Source organism: Bison bison, unplaced genomic scaffold, assembly GCF_000754665.1.
Source record: "Bison bison bison isolate TAMUID 2011002044 unplaced genomic scaffold, Bison_UMD1.0 scf7180017864072, whole genome shotgun sequence".
Lineage (NCBI taxonomy): Eukaryota > Metazoa > Chordata > Mammalia > Artiodactyla > Bovidae > Bison > Bison bison.
In genome coordinates, this window is record NW_011494644.1 from 9706175 (window position 1) to 9716004 (window position 9830).

Here is a 9830-nt window from a genome sequence, read left to right on the forward strand (position 1 = left end):
GTTCGTGCTGGACACGCTCCCACCACTCTCCCCTCTCTTCTCTCTGAGGTCGTGTGTCTGAAGTCTCTTAGATGTTTGAGTTGATGCTGGGGGAGGTGACTCTCTGTGGCCACGAGAGGTGGCTGGAAGCTGCCCCCAGAAGGAGTGAGTGCCCCATCTTTGGGGGCAAGTAGCTAGAGGGTTGATGACGCTGTGCAAAGGCCTAGAGGGACCTGCAGTCTTACCAACCGTGGACTCCAGAGTCTTTGGGGATCCACCAGCCCTGAGAACTGGCTGTTCTGGGACCTTTGCTGACATACCCTGATCACCTTATGCACTCTCCTCTGCTCTCTTCCTTTCTGTCTCATCCATCTTTTTTTTTCTTTTCCTTTTTATTGCAATGTACATGCAGGCAAAGGCCCAGCTTCACAAAATAAACACGAGCACGTATAACTTGATCAAGAAACGAAGCATGACCAGCACTTCCCATAGCAGTTTCTCTCCCGCCCCACCCTCTCCCAGGACACTCTGCCAATCACTAACCCCAAGATTGGTTTGTCTCTTTTTGGACTTTATCTAAATGGAGCACATATCGCCCTTCCAAGCCCAGCTTCCTTCGCTCAGCTTGTACTCTGAGACCCCGTCTGTGTGTCGCGGCATTTGCCGTGTCCTCAGGGTTGCAGAGTGGTCACTTGGTGCTGGGAGACAGGCTCTGTCACCTGTCCCGTCAGCTCTGCCCCAGGCCTCCTTGCCCAGCCACGCCAGCCACGGTCCCTTTGCCTCTCCTCAACCACCCCAGGAGGCAAAGTGGTCCTGCTCTCATTTCACAGATAAGGAGACCGAGGCTCTGTGGTCTCCAAGGACCCCAGCTTGCCAAGGTCTCCCAGCCAGTTAGTGCCAAGCCCACGCTCAGAGTTAAGCTTCCGTGTCTTAGGTGCCCTGGGGTCCGTGCCCACATGGGTCACCCCACATGACTGACAGGTGTCCCTGACTGGGCCAAGAATGATAAGGAATGAGACAACAGAAAGAACTCCAAGGAGAGCCCCACCCCCAACCCCGCCTGTCTGCAGACCGAGACCTTGAGCAGGTAGCGTTTCTCTGTGCTGCCCTATCAGGTTTGCCTAGGGGGCAAAGTCCTGGTTACTGTTAAGACATGCTCCTTGCAAGGGCTGGGCAAACAGAGTGTGTGTGCGTGTGTGTGCGTGTGTGCGCTCAGTCATATCCAGTTCTTTGTGATCCCATGGACTGTAGCCCGCCAGGCTCCTCTGTCCATGGGATTCTCCAGGCAAGAATACTGGAGTGGGTTGCAATTTCCTACCCCAGGGGATCTTCCTGACCCAGGATCGAACCCATGTCCCTTGTGTCTCCTGCATTGACTGGCAAATTCTTCACCACTACGCCACCTGGGAATCCTGGGCAAACAGTGGTGGAAGCCAAATTCTAGCTCATCACTTCCTTGGGACTATTACTGAACCCCTCTGAGCCTCGGTTTCCTCTTCTGTGCAAGGGAGGTTTGACCACATCTTCCACACGGGGCTTGCTGGGAGAAGCAAGCAGAGTGGCATATAAAAAGAGTGAGTTTATGGCTGCTTCCTCTAGGCCAGGTGCTGTACTGTGACTCAGAAGATCTGGGTTCACTTCCCAGGCCCACCGCTGACTCGCTGAGCATCCTCAAGCAGGTTTCTGAACCTCTCTGGGCCTCAGTTTCTCCCTGTCTACAAAGGGAATGATAATAATTTCACCTTCCATGTTTCTCGGCTGGGGAAAAGGGGTGGGCCCTATGGGCAGAGGGCCCCAGGGCCTGATCTCTAAAGACTCAAGGAACTGGGGGAAATTATGGTGACTTCTGGTGACCTTAGGAAGGAGGCGCACCAGGAGCCGTGACTATCACTAAGACGGCCAAAATCTAATCAGCATCCGGAGCTCCAGACATCTTATATCTGTGTCTTAGGGCAGTGAGCACTAATCATGATAATGCCCCAATTACCAGCTCTTGGGAGGTCAGCCCCCGCCTCCTCTCTGGGGTGGCCAAGATCCGTGTGGTGCCTGCATCGGGGTATTCAAGGAGACTCTGAGCCCAGATTGGTCAGTGCTTATCCAGCAGTGCAAGACAGAAAACACCAGTTCTGGGAGTTGTATCCCTGCCTCCATCAGGGTTGGCTGGCCAGACCTCACTGCACACAGCCAGGGGGCACTCGTCCATTCATTCTTCCATTCAGCAAATATCTATGGAAGCCCCCTGCTGTGTGCCAGGCCCTGTGCTAGGCTGTAGGGCTATAGCAGCGAACAGGGTGGGCATAGCCTCTGGCCTTGTAGGAGCTGGCTTTCTCCAGGTGGGGGGGCGGGTTTGGACAGCGCACAGCAGGTGTGCGTGAGTGATAAGCAATGAGGATAGTGTGGGCAGAGACACGAAGCAGGAGAAGGTCTTGTAGAGTGATGGAGGCTGGCTGTTGGCTCAGCAGGTGATGTCTGCACACAGGTCCCTCAGTCTCAGCTTCCTTCCTGGGGGCTCTGGTACCTTCTGAGGATAGGCGTGGCTTCCAGGATGCTAGATGGGATCACCCAGATGCCTCTCCTGTGGACACTTGCACTCACCGTGTCCACAGCCAACCTGAGTGTCCACATTGCCATAAAGTGGCTGTTGGAGTAGGATGCCAGCCCGTCCCTGAGATGGTGACCCTCACTCTGGGAGTCTGGCCCAAGTGAGTCCCATGAAGGAGGTCCACAGTCCCCAGCCCTCTCCTGCCCCCCAGACGTGGCTGTGTCTCACTCTGCACAGTGAACCCTGGGCTTGAGCCACAGCTGATGACCCACAAACCTGTCTCCTCCAACGTGAGCCTTCCCTCTGAGCTCTGGGCTGCTCGGACATACTGCCTCCTGGATGCCTCCTGGGTCCATCGCCCATTTGGACTCACCAAGTCCACAGTGCCTCAAAGCATGTGATCTTCCCCAGCAACACCACACCTCTTCCCAGCATTCCCCCACAATCCACCCATCCGTCCGTGCCCCAGCCCAAGGCCACCTGCCACTCCCAGCCACTAGGCATCACCAGGTTCTGCCACGTCCACCTCCCAGACAGAGCTGATGCTGCCTGCTCTTCTGCAGCTCCGGCAGTACCCGCTCCTGTGTCAGCTGCTCCTGTGGTCATTCACACACAGGTCAAAGTGAGATTTCTGGAAAGCAGCTCCCCTCCTGCTTAATAGCCTTCAGTGGCTCCCTATTGCCTTGGGGACGGGGTCTGAATTGCTTACCATCCCTGGTAGACAGTGTTGCCCTGCTGGAGGACCCTTACCCATCGCTGCAGCCCAGGGCCTGTCTTGTGGGATGGGAAATGGACCACACCTTCCTCCTTTTAGGCTCCTTCAGAAACTGTAAAATGGGTTTCATCATTGTATTCATCTCACAGGGGTCCTTAAGCATCCTAGATCAGCGCCCTGCACTAAGGAAGCACTGTATCAGTGTAAAAACGGGAATAAAGTCAAATACACAGGCTCATTTGTGGCGTTCCTGCTCTGTGCCAGGTGCGGGGCTAGGTTTCTCCTTACAGAAGGTGAAGCAGGTTTCCTGCCCTGGCGGGGCCACGTGCCTTCTGGGACATGTTCTTCCTTCCTCTCCACACACCGCCGCCCCTCCCCTGGGCAAGTCTTGTTCATTTACCCATCCCACCCGCCCTCACCGACCCTGTGGGACCAGGGGGACCTTCCCGGCCCCTCAGCACTGACAGCTCCACCCTCACAGCCTCCTACGTATCTGATGGTGGCTGACCTCAGTCCACTCCATCTTGGTGGGTGGCACCTCCATCCTTCCAATGGCTCAGGCCAAAGCCCTCAGGGGCATTTTATAAAAATTGTTTATTTATTTTTGTATTGACTGTGCTGGGTCTTTGTTGCTGCACAGAGGCTCCTCATTGTGGTGGTTTGTCTTGTTGCAGAACGTGGGCTTCAGTACTTGTGGCACACGAGCTTAGCTGCCCTGCGGCACTGTGGGGTCTTCCCAGACCAGGGGTCAACCTCAAGTCCCCTGCATTGGCAGATGGATTCTTAAGCACTGTGACCACCAGGGAAGTCCCTCAGAATCATTTTTTTTACTCCTTCTAATCCCCTTTTCTCTGCCCCAGCCCTCAAACTCCATTCTGTCAGCAAAGCCTGTTGACTCTACCTTCAAATCAGATCTAGAATTTAACCCATTCTTACCTCTTCTTCCCTACAACCCTGGCACACCTGGCGCCTAGTACCTGGGTTAGTCCAGTGGCCTCCTCATGGGGCTCCGCTTCTGCCTTTGACCCCCCAGGCCAGAGGGAGCCTTTGATAGTCTCACCTCTGTGCCCCAGATCCTCCAGTAACTTTTCTTCTGGCTCAAATATTTGTTAAAGGCAAGGAGGAAGACATGAATGAATGAATGAATGTCCTTTTCCACATCTGTAGTAGCTGGCAGATAGTAAGTGCTAAGAAAGCACCTGCAACAAGAATATACGAGGCAGGACTTCCGTGGTAGCATAGTGGATAAGAATCTGCCTGCCAGTGCAGGGGATGCAGGTTCAATCCCTGGTCCAGGAAGATTCCACATGCTGTGGAGCAACTAAGCCCATGTGCCACAGGTACTGAAGCCCACACACGTAGAGCCCGTGTTCCGCAACAAAGAGAAGCCACTACAGTGAGACGCCCACACACACCAGGAAGAGTAGCCCCTGCTTGCTGTAACTAGAGAAAGCCCCCGAGCAGCAACGAAGACTCAGTGCAACCAAAAATAAATAAAAATGAAAAAAAAAAAATACGTGGGGCACGAGTGAGTGGGTGAGGATGGGAGCACACAGTAGGTACACGGGGAGCCTGGTGGGGACAGGAGCACACAGTAGGTTACATAGGGAGCCTGGTGAGGACAGGAGCACACAGTAGGTACACAGGGAGCCTGGTGAGGACAGGAGCACACAGTAGGTACACGGGAAGCCTGGTGAGGACAGGAGCACACAGTAAGTACACAGGGAGCCTGGTGAGGCCTGGAGCACACAGTAGGTACCTGGGGAGCCTGGTTAGGACATCAGCACACAGTAGGTACACGGGGAGCCTGGTGAGGACAGCAGCACACAGTAGGCACACAGGGAGCCTGGTGAGGCTTGGAGCACACAGTAGGTACCTGGGGAGCCTGGTGAGGACTGAAGCACACAGAAGGTACATGGGGAGCCTAGGGAGGCCTGGAGCACACAGTAGGTACATGGGGAGCCTGGTGAGGACATCAGCATGCAGTAGGCACACAGGGAGCCTGGTGAGGCCTGGAGCACACAGTAGGTACACAGGGAGCCTGGCAGGCTCTTGAGTGAGGTGGTTCTTGCTCCTGGTGGCAGCAGAAGCAGCCCTCCAACCAGCAACCCCTCCCCTCCCTTCTCGGGTTGGGAGTGGGGCAGGCAGGCAGAGCCCAGGCCATCTCGGGGCCCTGGCCTGGCCAGCCTCTGTTTTGGGTGGGGCAGCTGATGTGGCCACTGGTTCCGGGAACCCTCACTGGGCAGCAGTTCTGGGAAGGCTGTGTCTTCCTTTCCCTCCTGGCCCCCTGCCAGACCGGCTGAGCTGCCCCGGAGAGCAAGGGAAGCTGCCGGCCAGCTTCAGATTGTGAAGTTTCAGGAGTCAGCAGCTCCCAGGGGCGGTCCCCCCACGGCCCTGCTGTCCTGGGCTCCCTCTCCACGTGCTCCTTGTCACGGGGCTGGCTGCATCCTGTCCGCTGATCCACCCCCTCCACCACCACCCCTCCCTTCACTGGGTCGCAGCCAAGAGGAGGCCTGTGCACCCCGCTGGGCTCAGGACGGGCAGACGGGTCGGGCAGACGGCCGCTTCCATACCCTTGCTGGCTTCTGACACTTGAGGACTCAGCGCTCATCTCCCCCAGATCAAAAGAGTGAGTTAAGTGTGCCTCCTGCCGCACACTCTGGGTGCTTCTGCTCTCTTCTTGGCTCAGACTTCCCCCAACTCTGCTGCTTCCTAACTCTGTGACCTTGGCTTTGTCACTTGTCCTCTTGAGGCTTCAGGCTTCCTCTCTGGCCAGCGGGACTGGTAACGCTGCATGCCAGGGCTTCAGGAACTGTGTTTCTAGAGGCAGTGAGTGGTTAGGTGCATGGGTTCTGGAGTGAGATTGCCTGGATTCAGATCCTAGCTCTGTGCCCACAAGCAAGTGCGCTAACCTCTCTGTGCCTCTGTGGCCTCATCATTAAAATGGGGATTGGTGGGATGGGGAGAGAGATGGGAGGGAGGTTCAAGAGGGAGAGGATGTATGTATACCTATGGCTGATTCATGTTGAGGTTTGATAGAAAACAACAAAATTCAATTATTTTTCAATTAAAAAATAAAATAAATTTTAAAAATTGAAACAAAAAAATAAGAAAAAAGAACATAGCTGAATTTAGTAGAAAATGACCAAAATAAATGTCATTCAAATAAGAAATAACATAAAAAGATTTTTTTTTTTAACTGGGGATTTTAACGGTACTTGTGAGAACTAAATTGCTCAGTATGTTATAGGCACTTAGAACCAAGTCCTGCAAGCACATAATAAGCATTATATATGCATAGCAAGTGGAATGAGCAGAGGCTTGATACATACTCCATGTTTAAAAACATTATTGTCTTCACTGTGGTTGAATTTCAACCAACATTTCATAGATGTTTCATGAGCACACACCGTGTACATGTCAGGCATTGTTTAGACACGGGGACAAAGCAATAACCACAGCTGTTTTTCTCAAAAAGATGTTTGTTTTATCGATTTGTAAGACCACTTTATATATGAAGGCCCTTCACTTTCTAGAATGCAGATTGCTACTATTTTGCTAATCTTTTGCTTGCTTGCTTTTTTTCTTCATGGTGTGTTTTGATCTGGGAAAGTTAAAAACATTTTTGTTACCAAAGCTTTGTGTCTTTGCCATCCACATCCTGAAATAAAATAAACATTCACACATATAACCTCAGTGATATGATTAGAGGTGGTGATAAGTGTATGACAGAAATAAACAAGGTGCCTAGATAAGAGGTAACGTGAGCCCTCGTTGCGTGGTGTTTCCTGATATGTAGGCTGCAAAGGAGCAAAGAGACAGGAGTACATCAGAGTGTTCAGAAGTCCACTGGGATGAAAGGCGCTTGGGGAAACGGAGCAGGAATAGGAGGGAATAGTACTGGGGTCTCAGGATCCAGATCATTACAGGGATTTGGGATTTTTTTGTGTGTGCATTTTCTTAAACTTTTAATTTTATGATAATTGTTGTAAGAACGAGGGCTTCCCTGGTGACTCAGAAGGTAAAGAATCTGCCTACAATGTGGGAGACCTAGGCTTGATCCCTGACTTGGGAAGATCCCCTGGAGAAGGGCATGGCAACGCACTCCAATATTCTTGCCTGGGAAATCCCCATGGACAGAGGAGCCTGGTGGGCTACCGTCCATGGGGTCGCAAAGAGTTAGACATGACTGAGCGACTAAGCAACAACACGACAAAACTAATAATTCATCCACACAGTTGTAAGAAATAATACAGAGAAGTCCCTTATACTCTTTCTGCGAAAGGTAATACTGTCTTACAAAACTGGAGTTCAATATCACAACCAAGATATTGACATGGATAGAATCCCCTGATCGTCCTCAGATAGCCCCTGTTGTGCTTGTCTGCATGTGTTTATAGGCAAGCACGCACACACATGTTCTTTTTATTCATTTTGTTAGCCTGATTCTTATTAGTTTAACCTTATCACGTGCACAGGTTTTGTCTCCACAACCACAGTGAGACACAGAACAGCCCTTTCCCTCTCCAGGATCCTCGGGTTGCCTTTTATAGGCACACCCCCCATCCCTCCCTCCTTCCCTGCCACGCCCTCCCGCCACCACCGGCAGCCACTCATCTATTCACCATTTCCATAATTTGATCATTTCAAGAACGTTACATAAATGGAATCGCACAGCGTGTACCCTTTTGGATTGGCTGTTTGCATTCCGGGGTTTGGATCTGATGCTGAGTCAGAGATGCTGTTCTGGGATGGGTTGTGAACCCTTGGGGCTCTGTGGCCCGCTCCCCCCCACCCCTCCGAGTGAAGACATCTTTCAGGAGCCAGAGGCCAGTGAAGTGAGCAGATCATAGCCTGGTTTCCAATTTTAAAATGATTCTGGCTGTGACATGGGGTACAAGATGGCAACATGGGGTGCAAGATGGGGTAACTCATGTTTGTAGTAACTGCTCACTGCCCCCCCACCCCTGGCTTCCCCTTATTCCATTGTTCTCCCTACCTCCAAACTAGGTTTTGGAAAAAAGCTTGACATGACCCTATTCAGAGATTCTCAAACACTGCTCATGGCCTATAGGAGGGCCTTTGACCTGGAGTCCTTACTTGGGCTTCAGCAAGCTCAAGTGGGCTTCCCTGGTGGTTCAGTGGTAAAGAACCTGCCTATCAGTACAGGACACAGGAGACGTGAGTTCGATCCTTGGGTTGGGAAGATCCCCTGGAGGAAGGCATGGCAACCCACTCCAGTATTCTTGCCTGGAGAATCCCATGGACCAAGGAGCCTGGCGGGCTATGGTCCATAGGGTCACAAAGAGTTGGACACAACTGAAATGACTTAGCACCCAAGCAGGCAAGCTCAAGTAACCTCTGTGTGAACCACTAAGATGGAATGCAAAATTAAATGTTTGCGCTTTTCTAGGAAAAGATCTTGGAGTTTGCAACGGATGTTTAGATGAGTCAGTGACCTCCAAAGCTTTGAGGACTCCGGTGTCTAAACACCTATAGTGGTTAAGAGCCAGCAAAGGCTCTGGATCCTGACTGCCCCTGTTCAGATCCCAGGACTGTCACCTCTCTGTAACCTCAGACAAGTCACCAAACTTTTCTGAGCCTTGGTTTCCTCATATGAAAATGGGAAAAAATAATAGTACCTACTTCATAGGGCTGTTTTAAATATTGAATGCTCAAACTACCGCACAATTGTACTCATCTCACATGCTAGTAAAGTAATGCTCAAAATTCTCCAAGCCAGGCTTCAACAGTACCTGAACCAAGAACTTCCAGATGTACAAACTGGTTTTAGAAAAGTCAGAGGAACCAGAGATCAAATTGCCAACATCTGTTGGATTATTGAAAAAGCAAGAGAGTTCCAGAAAAACATCTATTTCTGCTTTATTGACCATGCCAAAGCCTTTGACTATGTGGATCACCACAAACTGTGGAAAATTCTTAAAGAGTTGGGAATACCAGACCACCTGACCTGCCCCTTGAGAAATCTGTATGCAGGTCAGAAAGCAACAGTTAGAACTGGACATGGAACAACAGATGGGTTCCAAATAGGGAAAGGAGTACGTCAAGGCTGTATATTGTCACCGTGCTTATTTAACTTACATGCAGAGCACATCTTGAGAAACACTGGGCTGGATGAAGCACAAGCCAGAATCAAGGTTGCTGGGAGAGATATCAATAACCTCAGATATGCAGATGACATCACCCTTATGGCAGAAAGTGAAGAGGAACTAAAAAGCCTTTGATGAAAGTGAAAGAGGAGGGTGAAAAAGTTGGTTTAAAGCTCAACATTCAGAAAACAAAGATCATGGCATCTGGTCCCATCACTTCATGGCAAATAGATGGGGAAACATGTGAGAAACAGTGAGAGACTTTATTTTCTTGGGCTCCAAAATCACTGCAGATGGCGACTGCAACCATGAAGTGAAAAGATGCTTACTCCTTGGAAGAAAAGTTATGACCAACCTAGACAGCTATTTAAAAGCAGAGACATTACTTTGCCAACAAAGGTCCGTCTAGTCAAGGCTATGGTTTTTCCAGTAGTCATGTATGGATGTGAGAGTTGGACTATAAAGAAAGCTGAGCACTGAAGAA

General features: G+C 51.0%; 1 protein-coding gene across 2 annotated transcripts in view; it reads left to right on the forward strand.

The window, feature by feature from the left end:
• The first annotated feature begins 3992 nt into the window (after positions 1-3992).
• IL4R (interleukin 4 receptor) overlaps positions 3993-9830 on the forward strand; it is a 36771-nt gene continuing 30933 nt past the window's right edge. For both annotated transcript variants that reach the window (XM_010837232.1, XM_010837233.1), the window contains exon 1: positions 3993-5865. The gene's annotated coding sequence lies outside the window, so the exon portion shown is untranslated. The remainder of the gene's footprint in view (positions 5866-9830) is intronic.